At 39.5% G+C, this 15,782-nt stretch overlaps 1 non-coding gene across 1 annotated transcript; it reads left to right on the forward strand.

The window, feature by feature from the left end:
* The first annotated feature begins 11,189 nt into the window (after positions 1–11,189).
* On the forward strand, positions 11,190–11,317 carry LOC120093455 (small nucleolar RNA SNORA17). The gene has a single exon (XR_015623623.1). It is a non-coding gene; the product is annotated as a small nucleolar RNA SNORA17 (small nucleolar RNA).
* Positions 11,318–15,782: the final 4,465 nt, after the last annotated feature.

The following is a 15,782-nucleotide window of genomic DNA, read 5'->3' on the forward strand; positions in this document are numbered from 1 at the left end:
AAATCTAACTAAAATTCTGGCTGCATGCTTAAATCTTAAGTAGGACTGGGGTAGTTTTATTTCTAGGAGCTGACTTTAGTGTGACTGAGACTAGAGATTCAGGTTTATTTCTCTGACAGTTAATGTGATCTTTCCCTTTGATAAGCAGTAAGCATTTTCTCCCTTGGAAAAGTCTAGAGAGCTGGGAGGATGTATAGACATATCATGGTTTGGAGAGGAAAGACATCTCAACTCAAGGTCTATGTAGGATGGAGGTATTATAGGTGTGCTAGAACCTGAAAGATGACGAGGTTTTTGGCTAGTTCTCTGTGAAAATTAGGACCTGCGAGGATTTATTGGAAAATAACTTCTTATCTAAAACAAATTTTCTATTGTTGTTCATGTAAAGTTCATTATCATTGTCGCTAAACACATTTCAGCTAAAGGTTACCCTGAGTTTTGAATTGAGATTAAGAGAAGAAAAAAGTCACAAGAAATGATTGAGTCAAATGACATTTTAAAATTACAACTTTAAGGAAAACACTTGGTGCCCAGAGTATTTTTTTTTCTAAAAATGTAGATGTGTAATCTGGATCCTGACCCTTCTATACTTTATTAACAGTATTAATACTAACCATCCTTGTTAATATTACTAGATCCATTTCAGCAAATAGATCTGTTAAAAATTGATAATGAATAATGGCAAAGAATTACCTGAAATTAATCTAGTTTTCTATATTATCATTATAACTATATCAGTTTTATATTAACATAGATTATTCTGATAAAGATACTTTGCAATTTTAGGCACATCAATGTTCTTAATACAAAGTTTTAATAACTTGGCAAGAAGTATATGCTTGACTTTGTAAGTGAGATTCATGTGAGTTTTTTTTTTCTTTTTGAAAGCAATTCTCTATATCCAAACTGAAGAAAAAGGATTTGAAACTTCCAACACCTAGGGAAGAGTTAATTATTTCAGATTGAATTAGCACGATTCAATCATCATTCACCCTACAAATGTTTTTGTTCACCCAGCACTTTCTACACTTTACAGGTGTTGCCTAGAACAGAACAGAGACAAAACCAGTTGTTTTGTACTTAGGGGAGGCTATAGGATATCTGGCTCTTTGGTGTATTTTGCCACATATATACTCAGGGTGTCTCCATGTACAAGTATCTGTATTTGATTAAATAATATCATATTGTAAAAGTACTTAAGACTTCTAGAGTTATAATTTTCTTTACTCTTTTAGTATCATTAAAAGTTCTGAAACTGAAAAACCATGTTCTGGTCTCACAAAAGATCATGTATGCTTGAGACAATAAGAGTAGTAAATATGACAGACAGAATCAAATGTGTGGATTTTCATAATTTGGAAAAATCTAAGGGCTCCTGAAGGAGCATGGTTTGCTATACAGAAGCATAGCGTACAATGATCCCACACCATGTCAGTGACTCAGTGATAGAAAACATGGTATTTGTATACTAGGGAGGTTTGGTCATCTGATGTGGTCAATTGGCCTTGGTGAATATTGGCAATAATTTGTTTTATTTAACAGATCAATTTATGAAAATAATTTCTGATGTACAATAGTTCTTATCAAAAGATTTTTATATCTTTGAGGATATTGCACAGGTAATATATCAAATACCTAATTAATAAAGTTTGTTTACGGCTATTATTCTTTGTGCACTATCAAAGCATCATCTATCTAAGGTGAGTGGTAACATATCCAGCTAAAAGTGACTCGTGTGGCTATCCCACCAACTTAAACAAAGGGAGCAAGAGAGATCACACATGGTACATTTACCAAGATTCTTTCTTTAACTGAAGCCTTTAAACTAAGATTGATAGAAAACAGTGTTTAGGAAGAAATAATGCATACTGATTTATATAAAATGCTGTTCATTGTATTTTTCTTTTTTGTATTAGCTTTAATGAATAGATATGCCTTTTTATTTTGTGGTACCCTACCATTAAATGATACCATCATTTTTTTCTGCCTAAATAAATTCGAATTCTTGTCACCCACTATCTGAACAGGAAGATTTGAGACATTATTCCTAATTGAGATTTTTACTGAATATCTTTAAAGATAAATTTGTTTTATTCTTTCACCCACTATTTAAAAGGGTTTTCACACTTTTATCTTCTAAAGGAATTGTCAATGAGAAACTAAAACTACATAGACTATACATTAAAATCACTTTAGTTTTTAAGCTGTCATGAACTGTTTCGAAAAATGCTAAGTTGCTATTGTTTAATGTCTGTCATTTTATAATGCTTTAGAAGTTATCTATCCTGTAAAATTATTAACTGATGCTAAAATTGCCTTGTAAGTATTAGGACAATAGCAATTTTGTAACAGCTGGGACACTGCCAATGTAAGATAAGTACATTTTGCTCTGTAGATTCATAAAGTGCTTTGAAATGGTTTGTAACTGATGGATGGATGCATTTTCTAAGTGTAGAAAGCAATATTTTGTAGAAGGAAATGGCTTGAAAGCTGACACACATGCATGCAAATGCCATTCTCTTTAGTAAGTAATTTGCTTTTTCTTTCAAAAGCATAAATGGCATAGTTAGACACATTATTTTGTATATTGCACATAACAATACAAGATGCACAAAAACAGCAAGTACAAAACATTTCATATTGATAGAAGAACCCGTGGCTGTGGTATATGATTAGCATAAATGTATACACACTGAAGCAATGCCTCAGGATTAAAAAGTGAAACTGAAAAAAAGGGAAAGTTCTACTCAACTTCAGGAAATGACAACAGTTATTCTTTTTTCTGCTTTTAAATTTATTTCTGCCACTTGATTAGAATGTTCCAAATCTCATTTTAAGTGGACATTTTGCTTCAAGGCGCAATGCATTAACCACAGCACCAATACAAGGTTACAAAGTCTTAGTGTGGCTGTCCTTTTTAAGCTGGTTCTCTTCTTTAAAAGGCAGCAATATTTCTTTTTATTTGAGAAGTACTTATAAAGCACAAGCCTTGTGGGTAAGCTGAACTGACCTTTCAAGTTTCCTCCATTCACCTAGCAAAGACTGACCAAGGGCTATTCACCAATAAGTAATATAGTAATATATATTCAATATATATATGTATATATATATATTCACACATAGCGAATTTCTGGAAGGACTTATGAGAAACCAAGTCTGTGATACAAGTTTTCCAGAGACCTTGATTTAAACTCCTTAGCATCTCTCTTGTACACACACAGCAGCTTTAGATTCAACTCAATCAATTTTCACCACTGCTTTTAACATTCCTTAGCTGAAGAAAGGCTTTAGTTTGGCTAAGTTTCCATTTCCACCATAGAGAATAAGCTTCTGAGGGTTTTATGAAAAGTTAATCTATTTAAACGATTTACAGTATGTGACACACAACTTTGGTAATAATATTAATATACTAGTATAGCATTATCATCACTTTTTCATTATTATTCATGTTATTATTTGTTTGATTACTAGTAAAGAGATATCTCGGCTCTTTAGAAAGATAACTCCTTGGATTTGAAAGTTTCTATGAGAATCACATAAGCTCTACTTACTGAAGAGAACTGAGTACAGTGATGGAGGAAATTATTACACATAGCAAATTATTACATGGATGGACCCATGTTTTAGAAAACAGTAATACAGATTTCCAAATTGTTTTGGGGGATGTATCAGAAACTGGGCACTTGTTCAGAGATGACTCTTGACCATCCTTACATGCAGAATTCAGTAGACTGCCTTATATAGTAATTAACTTATCAACTAAAATTTCCTTACTTTCTTGAATGTCACATTTATCTGCTCATGTGGAAGAATATCACTACAACACATAGGGATATATCAAAGGGTGTGTGCACATGGTTTATTTTGATTGAAATAGATCTCTGATGTGATTTAATGGAGAGATTCCTGTGAGAAACAAGGAAAGAAATGTTTCTGTTTTGATAAAAAGTAGTCTCATCAAGTTATGAATAATTCTAACATTCCTTTGTGAAGAATGAGACAAAATAGTTACATCATTTCATGCTAACAAACGTTATCTTGCATTTACTCATATCATTTTGCTATGCCTTTAAATTTAGGTGGAAAAAAGTCTGTGCTTAGAGTTTTAGCTAAAACTTTGCTATGTGGCCAAACTCTTCAGGAAATATCAAAGGAAGTGACAATCCTGGCAAGCAGCTCAGACACAGATTTGCTGGAGAATAGTTCTGCAGGCCCTTTCTTCACTTTTGAGAAAATTTACCCAATAAAGATTGCATTCCTTTTATAGTAGCTTTTTGAACCTGTTAGCTCAAAACCTCCTACTCACTCCCAGACAGTCCCTTACACTATTGCCATCTATAGATATAAGCCATTTGGCACAGGTAGGTTATTTTATTATTGATAGTATTCACACTTCTCATTTTCATCACTATAGACAAGTTACTGAAACAATTCAAATTTACCGCCATCTTCTCCTGTCCTTTGTATCTACAAAGCTAAGGAGTCCTTGTGGAATGAACTGTAGGAATCTGGTATAAACCTTTACCTACTGGGTCTTTTATGAGACCTTAGCCCCAGTTGAGTAAGCATTGATAAAATCAATAATGGCAGTTGTCCTGGGTGAATAGCACATTCTACCATTCGTTCTCTTCACTTACATCATCTGTCTGATATCATTGCTCTACAAGTTAGATAAATGCCTCCTTTACGCACATTTCATTTTCCATTCAGATTCACCCTTTTCTGTCCTTCATTAGAAAACAAACAGGCTTCTAGAGGATAATGATTAAAAACATACAATGAGATAAAAAAAAAACCACACCACAATAGGACAAACAAACAAACAGAAGGAAAAGATCTCAAGAAAATGCACAAGAAACAAATATAGAGATAGAATCCCACTTGTTTGCACAATAAGGATACCAATCTGGAAGCCACAAAATATATACAAAGGAAAGAAAAGAGAGAGGGAAAATATAAATTAAATTAAAAAAATAAAAGGGTAGGATTAAAAAAGAAAGAAGAACTGTGATACAACATTATGAGACAATATATCTCCAAATATGCCCTTGAGTTTGTCTTCTGTTGGTGATCTACTGCAGGGCATGCAGCCTACCATAAGACCAGTTTGTTTTTCCAGTAAGACTCCCATGGAGGAAACTATATTTTCATTTAAAAGTGGTTATAAATTGGACATTCATTGCTTCTGGGATAGGGTTAGAGCATGTATCCACTTCTCCCTTCAGCTCTAGGACCCCATCTGGTTTAGATCTGGTCAGGTCCTGTGCGTGCTGCCCCATTCTCTGTGGGTTTCACATAGGCCTTGATTCTGTTGACAGAGTTTTCTTGGTGGTCTTTCCTTCTTGCCCTTATGCTTTTCCTACCTACTCCTTTATAGGGTCCCTCACATTTCCTTTAGGGCTCATTGTTCCAAGCTCTCACACTCTCTGAATAATGCCTGGCTGTGAATCTCCATATTTGGTCTCATGTGTGATATAGGAAGATACTTCTCTGATGATGGCTCAGCACTGGTCTATGAGTATAGACAAATGTCATTGCAAGTCATTTTATTGCTACTTTTTGAATGTTATTTTTAGGACAGTGGTATTTGGTTTCATCCTAGTTTCCTGCGATATCTAGTTTCAGATTCATGGCCACCGAAGCAGTGCTCCACAAAGCATGGTTTCTGTCTCATGGAGTAGTTTAGTAAAATCAGATAGTGGTTGGTTATTCCCACAAACTTTGTATCATGTTGAATTAGCATATCTTGTAGGGAAGACACCATTGTAAATCAAAGGGTTTATGGTTCGGTTTACATTTTTCCTTTGATACTCTGCAGAATCTCTTCCTCAAAGAGGCTAGCATGTAGGGGTGTGAGCTTTATGTAAGCACCAGCTTTAGATTTCTTCATGTTCAAAGAGTTATGTAGGCGCTGTTTTTAGCAGTAGTACATTTCTGTCAATCTGTCTTGTGACAATAGCCTATGCTGTTTGGGGCTTTCCAAACAACATCTTTTGCTAACATAATTAGATGTAACCAGTTCCTAGTACTGGAAGCTTCATTTGGTGACAAGAGGTATCTAGTTGGGGCTCAGTGTCCTTCAAATTTGGAGATTTCAATTAGTTTACTTTCATATATATATATATATATGTATATATATATATATATATATGGTAATGTGATGTTTTGAATAAGAATGGACTCAATAGGTTCATATATTTGAGTACTTAGTCACAAGCAAGTGGCACTATTTGAGAAAGATTAGGAAATGTTACCTTTCCAGAGTAGGCACAGCTTTGTTAGAATTAGTGGTTCACTCAGGGTAGACTTTGCCGTTTCAAGTTTCAAAAGTCCATGGCAGTATCTCTCTCTGTCTCTCCTCTCTCTGTCTCTCTCTGTCTCTGTGTCTGTCTCTGTCTCTGTCTCTCTGTCTCTGTCTCTCTGTCTCTCTGTCTCTGTCTCTGTCTCTCTCTCTCTCTCTCTTTCTCTCTCTCTCTCCATGCATGTAACCACATTGCTTGCCATGGTGAAAATGGACTGAACCTCTGAAATATAAGTAAGCCTCTAACTAAATGCTTTCTTTTATAAGAGTTGCCTTAGTCATTATGTCTTTTCACACCAATAGAACAGTGACTAAGACAAGCAACATCTACTGTATGAGATTATCTGTTAAACTTTAGCTGTCTCTATCCGTATTCTCTCCCCAGTTCCTCTCTTCTCTCCAATTCTCCAACAGATCTTTTCACTCCAGCTCCCTTAGGTTAATCTGTAAGTATTTATTCTATATCCCTTTCCTAGAGAAATATATCCCTAGTCCCATACTCTATGCCTAACTTCTGTGGTTCTACAGATTGTATCTTGGTTATCATTGACTTAACAACTAATATCCACATATAGTGAATGCTTCTCATATTTGTCTTTTTGGGTCTGGGTTACATCACTCTGGATGAATTTTCCTATTTCCGTCCATTTCCCTGCAAAATTCATGATGCCATTTTTTAATAGCTGAGTAATATGCCATGTGCAAATCTGTCAGGGGACATCTGGGTTGTTTCACTTTGTGTCTGAACCACACTGATTTCAACAGTGCCAGTACAAGTTTGTACTCCCACAAGCAATGGGTGAGTGGTTTCCTCATTCTCCATCCACCCAGCATAGACTGTCACTTGTTTTTATTGGTCTAGCCATTCTGAGGGGTATAATGTGATATTTCAAAGTAGTTTTGATTTGTATTTTCATGATGACTAAGGATATTGAACATTTAAGTATTTCTCAGCTATTTAAATCTTCTCTTTTGAGAATTCTGTTTATATCTGTACTCCATCTTTAAATTGGGTTATTTTTTTTTATCAAAATCCAGTTTTATACGCACTGCATGGATATGAACCTTCTACTGAATGTGAGGTTGATAAAACACTTTTACCATTCTGTAGGTTTCTACTTTGATGGACAGTGTCCTTTGCTGCACAGAAGCCTCTCAGTTTTGTGAGGTTTAATTTATTGTTTATCTTAGTGCCTGCTCTATTAGTATTCTGTACAAGAAGTTTTCTCTTGTGAAAATGAGTTCGAGGCTATTCTCAATTTTCTCTTCTATCTGGCACAATGGATCTAGTTTTATGTTAAGGTCTTAGATCCATTTGGAGTTGAGTTTTGGTCAGGGTGAGGACTATGCATCTATTTGGATTCTTCTGCATGCAGTCATTCAGATTGATCAGCATCATTTGATAAAGATGCTATTAGTGCGTGGGTTTATATTTGGGTATTCAATTCAATTCCAAAATGTCTGGGCTTTTTTTTTGTTTGTAAAAACCGTTTTTTTTTTAATTTTTAGTAATTCTTCATGAGTTTCATGTCATGTATCCCAGTCTTGCTCATCTCCCTGTCCCTTCATATCTGCCCTTCACCATTACAACCTGCCTCCACAATAAAACATACAAGCACACAAACGTACAAGAGCAGAAACGAGAAAATGTCTAACTGTGTAAGCTGTAGTACGTTAGAGTGTGTGCTGTAGTACATTGCAGTGTGTCCCACAGTGTATCACTCTCTCCACACATTCATTCAAAAAATGTTCTTTGCAATAAGTCATTGGTCTGCTTCTAGATCTCTTGCTTCTGTGATATCAGTATTGGATCTTACTGGGACTTAACCTATTTTTCTCCCGTGTTAATGGAACTCCTGTAGTTTTTCATCAGAAGGACTGGCCCACCTGAATGCATCTCAGACATTCACAGATGATATACATTTTGGAGTGGGTCAACTCAGAGCCCTGGATATGGGCCTGGGTAGTAGCTGAGCTGGTCAGTATTTAACTCTCCCTTATCTGCACCACCAGGGAAAGCTCTACAGCCCTGCTCAAGCACCATATGTAGGCTCAGATCTCCTCCCATGTTCTTAGGTCTGACTCAACTGCACCCACACCTTCAGAGCCACACAGTTCAGTCACTCTGGTGCCCAGTCACCAGAGTTGCTGGATCTACTTCCCCAAGTGCTGCAGCTATCAAGGAGCTGGGCCACCTCCCCCTTTTCTTAAACACTCAGGAATGGCTTACTTATGCCTTTGCCACCAGGGATTGCTCTACCGTGTTGCCCAGGCAAGGTTCTGTGTCCATTCTCCCAGTGCTACAGCTTTTCTCCTCTCATGCCCTCGGGATCAGCTCTACTGACTACTGACTACCTCAGGTGGTAAGGGGAAAGATGGGGGTGGGGGTTGGGAGGTGCATTACCCCTGCAGCATGTCACCTCACAGCAGACAGAAGAGTGGTCTGGTTAGTTTCTCTATTGAGCCTGCATCCCTTCCACTAGGGCCAGCTTTACTGTGCTGCCCAGGTGAGGCATAGGGCCCGCTCTCCATACTGCTGTTAGTGAGAGGTGGGGCCAGTCCTCCAGAGCACAGCAACCAGTGAGGGATGGGGCCATTTTTGCATAGTCCCTGAACATCCACATGGTTCCTAGTGGCTTTCCTGATCAGGACCTTTTGTTTTCTAGTTGTAATGTGAGCCACAGACCCCTGCTTGTTTCTTAGTCACAGACCCAGATCTGGTTCTCAGAGGCAGCTTGGGCTGGGACCTCACTTCGGTCCCAGGTGGCAGGACTGCTCACTCACAACAGGCTACTCGTTTCCATCTTTTAGTCTCCAGTGCCATCTCTCTTCATAGTGCTCAAGCCGTTCCACTTCTCCTTCTCGCCAATCTGTCTACCACCTACATGTACATTGTAGTGTTTCCTGCTGCAGGATGGCCACACAGCTAGCATATTCCTGGGTGACTGGCATGGGGGCAAGCAGGTGTTTTTGGCCCATCTGTACCATTTGTGGGAGGGCAGGTCTGTGAGTGACATGGTCAAAGGCCTTTTTTTGCATCTAATAAGATGAGCGTGTACTTTTCATCCTTCAGTTTGTTTATATGTTGGATTGCATATATCTTTATCCTTGTTGAACCATTCCTACCTCTCTAGGATGAAGCCTACTTGACCATGGTGGATGATCTTTTGTTTTCTTGGATTTGGTTTGTAAATATTTTATTGACTATTTTTGTACTTATGTTCATAAGAGAAATTGCTCTTCTATACTCTTTTTTGATTGAGTGTTTATGTGGTTTGGGTATCAAAGTAACTGTGGCATCATAAAATGATGAATTGGGCAATGGTCTTTCTGTTTCTGTTTTCTGAAATAATTTAAGGAGTATTGGCATTAATTTTTCTCTAAATGTCTGCTTTTTTCTCTAAAACCATCTGGCCATGTGCTTTTTTTTAATTTTTTTGGGAGAAAAATGACTGAATCTATTTTATTATAGAATATAGGTCTATTTAAATTGTTTATATAAACTTGATTCAACTTTGGTCAATAATACCTACTGAGAAAATTATCAATTCCTTTAGGTTTTCCAGTTTGGTGGGGTATAGGTTTTTTTTAAATGTATGTCCTTTTGTTTTTATGGATTTCCTTGATGTCTGTTGTTATATACTCTCTTTTCTGATTTTGTCAACTTGGATATTCTCTCTTCTTCTAGCTAGTTTGGATAAGGGTTTATTTTGTTGATTTTCTCAAACTCTTTGTTTCTTTGATTTTTTGTATTATTCCCTTTGTCTCTATTTTATTGATTTTAGCCCTCAGACTGATTATTTCTTGTTATCTTTGTTTACTCCTCTTGGGTGTGCTTATTTCTTTTTGCTCTAGAGATTTCATGTATCCAATTAAGTTACTAGTGTGAGATCTCTCCATTTATTTTTAAATGTAAGCACTTAGTATAATAAACTCTAAGAATATCCTCCATTTTGCCAATAAGTTTAGTTGTGCTGTCTTTCATTGAATTCTAGAAAGTCTTTAATTTCTGCTTTTTAAGTTACTAAATTTTCACTTCCAGATTTTGTTTAGTTTTAACTTCCTTTACTGATTCTATTACCACTTTCTGTTTTTGAACAGTTTAATTCATTTTCTTCCGTCGTGCTTTCATAGATTTTTTAAAGGAGTCTATTAACTTCCTGTTTAGGAAGTATATTCATAAAGGCTATTTTAATGCTTTTGTCTTGTGCTCCAGCTATGTTGGCATATTCAGGGCCTGCTGTGGTAGGGTTGCTGGCCTTTAATGGAGACAAATTGTCCTGGCCACTGTTAACTGTGTTTTCACCCTAGCATTCGGGCATCTGGGTTTAGGAGACTGCAATTCTAGATGCTGATATTATGTCTTGTTTTCACTGGGTGACTATGCGATCCATTGGTTTCTTTTGACTTTTTTGTTTTCTTAGGGTGTACTGGGTATATGTTGCCTGGTAAGGAATTCTTCGGGGATGCTAATAATTTTGACCACTTTGATTCTGGGTAATATATGTTTGTAGTTATTAGGAACTAACACTTAAGATTAGGGCTGGCCTAGGGCAGAGGTGAGTTGTTTCATAGGAGAAAGGAAAAGAGCAAATAAATGTTTTCCACCAGGATTTGCTTAGATGTCTAGGAATGGAGGAAAGAGTGAGGTGAAACCTCAGCAGATAGTCTGCTACAGAGCTGGAGTTGAGGCTGGGCACTAGGCTTGGCGGAAATATGAGAGAAGTGAAAATCTGTAGTTAGCTCACCTGCTTTCTTAGACAAAGTTTTACTACTCTGTATGTGATAGGATTCTACAGACATGTAGATGTTTGACCAAGTCAATGCTGTTAGTCATATGTAAAACTTTTAATTAACATTTATTACTTATCCTATTAAAAAGAAATATCTCTCCCCCAGAAGTATTGCAAATGTGGCTGTTGTGTCACATGTGTGTCAGTAGGTGGCAGAGTGGAGAGACTTTGTCTACACTCTGCTCTGACCTATGAACATTTAAATGATTAGTAGCCTTCCATTCTCAAAAAACAGTGAGCCTAAGACAACCACTAATCTAGAAGCAGAGGGCCTAGGCAGGCAGCTGGCCTGAGGTGACCACCACAGCACCATGCAGGCCCAGACGAGCTTCCAGAATATGGGGTAAGCTGGAGACTAGAACCCTACCTACGATTGCAGGCCCTAAGCAAGAGTGAGCCTGAGATAGATGGAGCCCCTTGGGCAAACCAGATGGGGAGCAAGCCCAAGATGACTACCAAACTGGAGCCTTGGAACCTGGGCAGGAAGCTAGCCTGAAATGACCATGAGTCCAGTGTCTAGCAGGCCAGGAGTTGGAGGTAGAAGTAGGTTGGCAGACCATACCTGAAATGAGCCCTGCCTGGCACCATAATGCAATATCAGGGCATAGCACTTCTGAGAGTATCCTTGAGAGGACCCAACCCCAGATACTGAAGAGACCCAGTCCATCACTAAGAATAGCAGGTACGTGTGAGAGAAATGGAAGAGAAAGAAAAACAGAAAGATGGGGGCACCATAAAGAGAAGCAGAACTGAAGACTTGAGGGGTAGTGAGCAACAACATGATGTGATGCCACTCAAAATGATTGTGGGGTCCTGGCCTGTGCTGACACCTTGGGACAGGTCTGGGTTTGTGACCAGGCAGCAGCAGGGGTTTGTTGCTACCAATGGCCAGGTGGACATCCTTGGTCTGGGCTGCTGCCCGGGGCTATTTTAATTTGCAAGGATAGTGCAGAACTAGTATCACCCTCACTTGGGTTTCTTGGTAGAGTTGGTCCTGGGATGATGAAAGCAGGAGGGCTGCCCCTGCCTCTCACCTTCTGTAGCACTCAGCAGAGTGTGTCCTGCATCTTACCTAGACAGTACAGTAGAGCTGGCTCTGAGAAGGATTGTGAATGACTAGGCCCAGAGGGCATGAGCATGGAGAAAAGCAGCCCTGACTCTTGATTGCTGTGTGATAACACAGACTTGGTAAAGATGCCCTTCTTACCTTCCTTGTCCCTCACCACCTATGAAAGCAGGACAGCTGGGTATTGAGAGGAGAGGGTGGACTTGCCTCTCACTTGCTACAGCTCTCAGGGGAGCAAGGTCTGCACCACACCTGGGCCTTAAAGCAGAACTGATCCTGAGGGCAGTGGCATAGGTGAGCTGGCCATGGCCTGAAGGCTGTGTGTGTGGGAGAGCTGGCCCTGACCCTTGTCTACTGCATTGTTGTATAGCTGAAGGAGATATACATTTCGCCCCCTCCTTGTTCTTTGCCATCTCTGACAGGCAGAAGAGCTGGCCCTGGAGTCATGAGAGTGGGAAAACTAACCATGTCCCTCAAAGGCTTCAACACTTGGAAGAGCAGGCCCTGTATTTCTCCTGGGTAGCAGGGTAGAGCTGGTCATCTTTGGAAGGATTGTTGATGAACTATCCAGAGGGCACGAAAGTGGGAGAGTTGGCCCACTAACAAGCTCAGACACCTCTCAGACCCATATCCAGGGCTTTGAATTGGTTCATCTCAAAATCTATACCATCAATGAACTGCTAGAGTGCATGAAGGGGCTGGTCCTATAGATCCAAAACTTTAGGATACCATGACACAGACCAACAACAGAATGTATGATACAAGTCTCAGCAAGGTTCCAGTATTGAAATAGTAGCAGAAGTCAGAGGCCTTGTAGCAGATCAAACAATTATTGCAGCAAACATTTCCAAGCAAAGAAGTAAGAACACACTGCAACACAATACAGCTTCCACAAGGAGACTTTTTCCTCAGTTGAAGAGGAGGTTGAAAGGATGGAGGGAGAGTGCAAGGGGAGGGGAAGATGCGTGAGATTGGTTTGTATAATGTGAAATTCACAAAGAACCAGTAAAAAAATAAAAAAAAGAAACAAAACATAGTGACATAAATTCACAAAGAAAAGTGAATGATCTTCATCACTTAATGAATTTATTTACTTTTATTGGATATTTTTAAATTTACATTTCAAATGTTGTCCCATTTCCCCCACCCAACCACCCAACCCTTCCTGCCTCCCTGCCCTGACATTCTAATACACTGGGAGTGGGTGTGGGGAGGAGTCCAGCCTTGGCAGAATCAAAGGCTTCTCTTCCCATTCGTGTCCAACAAGGCTATCCTCTTCTACATATACGGTGGAGTCATGTGTCTGTCTGTGTGTACTCTTTGGATGGTGTTTTAGTCCCTGGGAGCTCTGGTTGGTTGGTATTGTTGTTCTTCTGGGGTTGAAAACCCCTTCATCTCCTTCAATCCTTTCTCTAACTCCTCCGTTGAGGACCATGTTCTCAGTTCAGTGGTTTACTGTGAACATTTGCCTCTGTATTTGTGATGCTCTCAGGAGATAGCTATATCAGCCTCCTGTCAGCATGCGCTCCTTGGCACAGGAATATTGTCTGGATTTGGTGGCTATATGGACATGGGATGGATCCCCAGGTGGGGCAGTCTCTGAATGGCCATTCCTTCAGTCTCTGCTCCAAACTTTGTCTCCATATCCCCTCCTATGAATATTTTTGCTCCCCCTTCTAAAAAGGATTGAAGCAGCATACTTTGATCATCCTTATTCTTGAGCTTGATGTGGATTGTATCTTGGGTAATCTGAGCTTTTGGGTGTATACCCACTTATCAGTGAGTGCATACCACCTATGTTTTTCTGTGACTGTGTTACTTCACTCAGGATGACATTTTCTGTTTCTTTTTTTTTTCCATCTTTATTAAATTGGGTATTTTGTATTTACATTTCAAATGTTATTCCCTTTCCCAGTTTCCAGGCCAACATACCCCTAAACCTTTCCTCTCCTCTTCTATATGAGTGTTTCCCTCCCCATCCTCCCCCCATTACCGCCCTTCCCCCAAGAAGCCCATTTACTGGAGTTCAGCCTTGGCAGGATCAAGGGCTTCCCCTCCCACTGGTGCCCTTTCTAGGCTATTCACTGCTACCTATGCAGTTGGAGCCCAGGGTCAGTCCATGTATAGTCTTTGGGTAGTGGCTTAGTCCTTGGAAAGCTCTGGTGGTTGGTATTGTTGTTCATATGGGGTCTCAAGCCACTTCAGCTCTTTTAGTCCTTTCTCTGACTCCTTCAACGTGGGACTGGCTCTCAGTTCAGTGGTTTGCTGCAGGCATTCACCTATGTAATTGCCATATTCTGATTGCGTGTCTCAGGAGAGATCTACATACAATTCCTGTCTGCCTCCACAAGTAACCACAAGTTCCTGCCCCTACTTCTGGGTCCTTGTGTGCGGGGGGGGGGGGGCTGATGGCACTAGGTATTTTCCTATAGAGTCAGAAATGTGGGCACAGAGTAGTCTCCTCTGGTTTCCCAGGCATGTCTGCCCCTGTGAAGGTCTAGCTCTTCCTCCCATGGGATTTGTGTGCAGGGAGCTGTTTGACTGGGTCTGTTCAGATCAGGGCACAGTCTGGACTGCAAGGCTCCTGCAGCTGGACTGCCCCTATCTTCCTGTTCCCAGAGGCCTTATCAGAATGACATTTTCTAGTTCTATCTATTTGTCTATGAATTTCATGAAGTTATTGCTTTTGATAGCCGAGTAGTACTCCATTGTGTAGATGTACCACATTTTCTGTATCTATTCCTCTGTTGAAGGACATCTAGGTTGTTTCCAGCTTCCAACTATATATACAAGGCTGCTATGAACATGTGTCCTTGTTGTATGTTGAAACATCTTTTGCGTGTAGGCCCAGGAGTGGTATAGCTGGGTCCTCAGATAGTACTATGTAGGATGATATCATTATACAGGTGAAGGCAGATACAGGACATAATGAGGCCTGTCATTGGATGAGAAGGAGGGAGAAAAGTTCCAGAGGAGGAGGAGACTAGAGAAGAGGAGAACATGGAGAACATGGAGAACATGGAGGCAGATGTTAAAATTCCTCTCTGCACATTTACATGTTGTTATGAATATTCTTAAGGGGTGAGTGTGTACAGGGCTTTGTATGTTTAGATGAGCAAATTATATCTTATCAATTGGATCAGAGTTTATTGTGTTATGTGTGTGTGCTCTTTCATGTGGCAACTTAATTGAGTTCAAGAGAGTGTGTGGTGGCAGGACACTGGACCTGCCATGGAATTGGGATGTGTATGGCTGGCATGGTGGTAACCTACCTTGGGAAATAGACAGGAAGAGGGATTGTTGCTGGACTCAGAGAATAGCCATCAGCAGTGTGATATGGAATGAAGCATAGAGGGTGAGAAGCTATGTTGACTGAGATGATGTCTTGTGGTCACACAGTTCCATATCCTTGCCAGCATCTGTTGTCACCTGAGTTTCTGATCTTAGCCATTCTGACTAGTGTGAGGTGGAATCTCAGGATTATTTTGAATTTGCATTTCCCTGATGACTAAGGATATTCAACATTTCTTTAGGTGCTTCTCAGCCATTTGATATTCCTCAGTTCAGATTCTTTATCTCTGTTCCCCGTTTTGTAATAGGCTTACTTGGTTCTCTGTAGTCT

This window comes from Rattus norvegicus, chromosome 6, assembly GCF_021556685.1.
Source record: "Rattus norvegicus strain SHRSP/BbbUtx chromosome 6, alternate assembly SHRSP_T2T, whole genome shotgun sequence".
In the NCBI taxonomy this organism is placed as follows: Eukaryota; Metazoa; Chordata; class Mammalia; order Rodentia; family Muridae; genus Rattus; species Rattus norvegicus.